This window comes from Volvox carteri (assembly GCF_000143455.1).
Source record: "Volvox carteri f. nagariensis unplaced genomic scaffold VOLCAscaffold_22, whole genome shotgun sequence".
Taxonomy (NCBI): domain Eukaryota; kingdom Viridiplantae; phylum Chlorophyta; class Chlorophyceae; order Chlamydomonadales; family Volvocaceae; genus Volvox; species Volvox carteri.
The window spans coordinates 161,249-166,908 of NW_003307565.1; the positions used below are offsets into that span (position 1 = coordinate 161,249).

General features: G+C 54.2%; 1 protein-coding gene across 1 annotated transcript in view; it reads left to right on the plus strand.

The window, feature by feature from the left end:
* The window catches only part of VOLCADRAFT_74893 (uncharacterized protein), a 12,238-nt gene extending 8,680 nt beyond the window's left edge, over positions 1-3,558 (plus strand). The window contains exons 12-17 of the mRNA XM_002951080.1: positions 404-560; positions 1,156-1,307; positions 1,502-1,644; positions 2,048-2,179; positions 2,509-2,643; positions 3,382-3,558. The gene's annotated coding sequence lies outside the window, so the exon portion shown is untranslated. The remainder of the gene's footprint in view (positions 1-403; positions 561-1,155; positions 1,308-1,501; positions 1,645-2,047; positions 2,180-2,508; positions 2,644-3,381) is intronic.
* Positions 3,559-5,660: the final 2,102 nt, after the last annotated feature.

The following is a 5,660-nucleotide window of genomic DNA, read 5'->3' on the forward strand; positions in this document are numbered from 1 at the left end:
GTAGAAGGGTGGGGATCTTGTACTACACAAACGAGGGCACCCGCATCCTTCTCATCACCCGTCATGAAGGCCGACTCGTGCGAAGGTAAGAGTGAGTTTTCTCGTGTTTAGAACGCTCCACCACCATCACCACCACCACCAGGACTCTGCGACGATGAGCAACAGCAGCGATAGCTTTGCTTCTTGTCGGCTCGCAGGTCTCGATCACTATCACCGGATTATTCATTTCTGTTTATCGGCATGGTGGTGCATCTACCTCCTCACTGACGAGGGTTCGAACCTGGAACCTGCCATTGACACCATCCCGTGCGTCATTATATCTATCGTCGGAATTGCGTGCATGTAAACGTGCTCGGTCGTAAGTCATGTCTGCACGCTTTCTTGTTTGTACCTTTTTGCCGTACAGGGCCGTACCCGTTTGGTCTGGACCCCATATGGCATGGCACCAAGACGGAGCTCCCCTTTTTGAACTCCATGAAGATGAAGATGTCCATCCTGCTGGGGGTGACCCACATGAACCTGGGTATCATCATGTCGCTGCTGAACAACAACTACTTTAGGTGCGGCTTGTCGTGTCTGTACGTGTGTTTGTACGTGTGTTTGTATGTGTGTTTGTATGTGTGTCTGTATGTGTGTTTGTATGTGTGTCTGTATGTGTGTCTGTATGTGTGTTTGTATGTGTGTCTATTGGTTACATATCGATCCAGGCCTGACACTGGCCGAGAGCACCTAACCGTACCCGAAAACGGGAACGACCGCCGAAGTGCTCTCCTCGGGGCGAAGGGGGGGAGGAGGACATGAGGGGCCACTATCCCCTCTTGCTCGACAGAGCGCGTGCACCCCCGCGTTTCCCCCTTTTGTTAAGAGGAAAGAGAGCGCGGTGGCTACCAAGGCCTTCAAACAGCCAACCCCAGCACGCGCGGCGGCACAGTGTGTCTGTGTGTACATGTTTTTTCTTCGTGTATGAGAGGCCATGTGTGTTGACATGTATTGTATTATTTCTGTGGTGGGGCTCCTGCTGAAGTTGCTGCTGCTGGCCAAGAAATCCCTCCCCAGCGCTCCCTCTCCTCTGAAGCCCCCGTCCCCGCCCCTGCTTCCTGGCCTGCTCTGCCCCCACCCCCGCTCACCCCACCTCCCCTTTGATGGGCTCCTCAGGGACCGGCTGTCCACTTGGTGCGAGTTCGTGCCCCAGATGATATTCCTGAACGGTCTGTTCGGCTACCTGTCGGCCCTCATTGTGGGCAAGTGGGTGTCTGGATCCATGGTGGATCTGTACCACGTGATGATTTACATGTTCCTGAGTCCAGGTGGGTGCGTGCATGTATATATGTATGTATGTGCGTGTATGTGCATATTGCATATGTATGTCTGCGTGTCCCCAACCCTATTGCGATTCACTTAACCTTATTCCTACCCTCTTTCCTTCCCGGTCTCTTCCCTCCTGCTGCATTGCACACACACACACACACATACACACACACATACACGTACGCATACACAGGCACGGTGGACAAGGCTGGTTTCCTGTTTTCGGGACAGAGTGGAGTTCAGGTGCTGCTGCTGTTGGTGTCGCTGGTGGCGGTCCCGTGGATGCTGCTGCCCAAGCCACTCATTCTCAAGAAGCGAGCGGAAGCAGCGAGCAAGGTGGGTGGGCTGTGTGGGTCAGGGTGTGTGTGTGGATGTGGATGTGGATGTGGGAGGAGGGAGGGCATGAGAGGAAGTGGGTAGGTTCAAAAGGGGGTCCTAATGAAGGGAGGGGGAGGGGGGAGCTTCCCTTTGCATCGCAGGTGAGTGTTGTACCTCGTGATGAATGTCCCCCACCTCCCGCCCACAGAACCCCCCAAGCGCTCTTTTGGACGTCTCGGCAATGGATTGCTTGGTGTTGCTACCCCGTGTAATGCCCCGCCCTTCCCCACCCGCACATCTTCGGACTCCTTGAGCGGTTTTGGTACTTTGGACGTCAGTGGCAGCGGGATCTTTTTTCTTTTGCGTCTTATATTTCCCCCCTTTCCTCGCCTTTCCTCCCCGGCACCCGTTCCCTTCGCAGGTTCGCGGGGAGTACCGGAGGTTGGACCGGGATCACGAGGCCGCGCACGACAGTGGTGGCGATCACGGAGGTCACGGAGGGCATGGAGGACATGGCGACCACTTTGACTTTGGCGAAGTCATGGTGCACCAGGTATAGCATTCATTTCGCGTGGTAACAATGTTTGTGTTTTGGTCTGCTGCTTTTGTGGTGGTGCGCTTTGGTATTTGTTTTGCTGTCTCTTGCGTACAATACACGCGCGCGAGTGTGTATTTCTCCCATTTGTGTTTTTTGTTTTATGGAACACTTTGATGGGCCACCGTCCTGGGGCACATTGCCGCGTCTCCTGGGGTACAGACGGTTTCGGTCTGTTTGGTGCCCCTATCTTTTCTTTTTCCTTTGTCCGCACCGCTCTCCGTTTCTATTCGGCAACAATCAATCGGCCCCGCCCCACCATCCGCCGTGTGTGTACTGCAACGCAGATGATCCACACGATTGAGTTCGTACTCGGTGCTGTATCCAACACTGCTTCGTACCTACGTCTGTGGGCCCTATCCCTGGCTCACTCGCAGCTGTCGGCCGTGTTCTACGACCGAGTGCTTATGATGACCATCGAGGTGTGTGTCCGTCTGTATGTATGCCTGTTTGCCTGAAAATATACCTGTAGGCGGATTGCATGTTTTTGTGTGCGTATATGTATGTTGTTACAGGGTGGTTAACTTCGCCAGCGGCCCCCTTTCCCGGGGCAGTCCCTGCTCTCCCCTGCTAGAGGGGCACCCTAATCCGTCACCCCATCCGACTTCGGAATGTATTCGTTGGGTTCGGCAACTCACCACCAGCATCCAACCAAATCTAGCGGATCAACGGCGCATCAACTTAGTTCCTGGTCAGCTCGCAAGTTGATATTATCACGTCCTACACCGTCCATATGATGGGGGGCCACCTCCCATTTCATCACTCCTCAAACACCCGAGGAGCCGGCAGGCGGATTTGAACCCGGGTCGACTGGGTCGACTGGGAGCAGAAGTCAGGCCTTAACCTCTGCCAGCCGCCTGCCTATATGCGTATATGTATGTATGCATGTCTGTGAAGTGTCTGTGGCTGTCGTAGATGTTTCGATTCGCTAAGATCTGTCGCACCTAGATTGCTGTTAGCGCGTGTGATGCATACTCCCATATTACCCCGAGTTCCTACCCCGTTAATCTTTTTGCGAACAAACAATAAATACGACTCGTTTCTCACCTTTCCTGGCCCTGTCCCCACCCCTCTTAATAGCCCTCTCTCCCTCCCCTACTTCCCCATTCTCCCCGCGGGCCCTCCTGATGACACATACATACATACATGCATACATACAGCTGAACAGTCCGTTTGCCATGGTTGTGGGATTCTTCGTGTTTGCCGTGGCCACGCTCGGTGTGCTGATGGTGATGGAGTCGCTTTCGGCCTTCTTGCACGCGCTGCGTCTCCATTGGGTGGAGTTTCAGAATAAGTTCTACCGGGGTGATGGATACTCGTTCGCGCCGTTTGCTTTTGGCGACGCGGCGCACCAAGGCGGCGGCGGGGGCTCTGCGGACGAGTGAACAGATGGGTGCCCGCGGCTCTCTGACCGTCCGCAAGTATAGGCGTACATCTTTTTGCAAGTGTGTGCAGATGAGTTTTGGATTTGGTGAATTGCGAGTATATGTGAGTGTGGTCATGATACTGATGATGTTGATGGTTTATGTGCATGTCATCTCCGTATGTGATGTGTGACGTTATGGTAATTTGTATGGATGGGGGTGGAGGCTGACTAGCGGAACAGTTGGATGAGCTGGGTGCTGGGCGGACGTGTGCGGGAGGAGACCGGGAAAAGGATATCCTGGGTATGAGGTGCACAAAACAGGAAATAAGAGCAGGGAAGGGATGGAAGGACATACCCTTCATTACAGTGGGAAGGAGGATTGGGGCGTGTGGCGAACAAGGGCGGGCGCACGACCCGTTTGGTCATTTAACCACGCGGGACGCCTTTTTCGAGGCTTGACTTTGGAAGAAGGGGTAGAAGAGGCCGTGGTGGAGTTGGAGCGGGCCCGGACGATGCCCGAGCGGGCCCGGACGGGCCCGGACGATGTGTGCAGCTGGATTGAGGGATGTGTGCCAAGACAAGGAAAATGGATGTGGTGCTTGGAAGACGGCGGAAGGACTGATAACGGTGAACTTGGTTATGTGCTGGTGTGGTGCGTTGTCCTTGTGAAAGGGAAGTAAACAACAGTGGTAGTTGTGAGGACTTAAAAAAAGTACGTGTATACCGCAAAGAGGTTGGAAAAGAGGCGATGTCCACCCCTGCTCTTTAAGTTATTTTCTCGCACAGTCCGCTCTTCATGCAGCCAACTTGGGGAAGGTGTTGGTAGATGTCGAAGTTGTGTACACAAATATTATTATCTATCGCTTGCAATTGATGTGATATTCGTATTAGTAACACGCGATGGGTTTTGCCAAGTAGCCGTGAGCATGTTACCTTCTCGGCATGGCACGGCACGGTGGTTGGGTGAGAAGCGAATAAATAGGTGAGCTGTGCAGGGATGCGGCAGGTACGCAAGAAATGTCTTTCCCCTCACAACGGAAGATGCCTGTAACGGAACTGATTTGTTAAACATATAAGGCGAACAATTACGACCAAATACCAGCAATTATCACTACACTTAGCGTATACGTATCTTTCGTCTCCAAGACCTTCATACTGTGCCATAATTGTTAAGATGCTGTACATCTCACCTCCTGCAACCGACATATCGTTTTATATTGTCCCTCCCTGCGGAGCAGCCGATGCAGCGAACTAGGCTATACGTACGCCGGTCCTCATTGCCCATGGCTAAAACCCTCCATCTCCATGAAAATGCATCCTACGTAAGCGCGCCGTGCATGCCAGTGATAGATGCGTACGTGGCTGTAACCGCTCACTTGGGGGAAGCTTTTAATCGGGGGTTATTACCCCCTCTCCCCTCCGTGCCTTGCCCCCTGTTTACATATTCCAATTCCCCTGTATGAATCTCATCACATGTCACCCATCCTCTCAGCCGGATGAGCTGTCTTTACCTGCCTGCCTACCAAACTAAAACACTATACACGACAGCGGTCCCTCACCAGTGGGTGGTCCGTCTGATCCCCCACCGGAACCAGACCAGGTAGGAGGGTTTGTTGTTAAGTCGCCCGTCGGTACACGAACAGCGGCGCTCGCGTACGACCTGACAAGCCTGTCAGCGGGCCCTGCTCTTGCACTGCCGTTGCTGCTGCCGCTACTGGGTCCGCAACACTGTCCGAAGCTACGCCGTGTGCGGTAGTCGCCCCATCCGGTCCCGTCCCCCCCTCGCTGCGGTCATGATTGACGACCCCTCCGTCCGCCATCGGATCATCCTGCTGCTGCTGCTGCTGCTGCGCCCCAACAGCCCTACTCGCCGTTGGCTGCCTCTTCTCCAGAGCCATGGCGGCCAGATCCCCAGCCACAACGTCCTGAACGTCACGCGTGCGAGGGGTGGGGACGGCGGGAGGGAACAAGGACCAGGATAGGGGCAGGACAGGGGGAGAGAAGCAGCTTTACGAGGTTGGGTGATGACGAAGTTGGCAGCGATGCATGTCCGTGTGTGTATGAATGTATGTG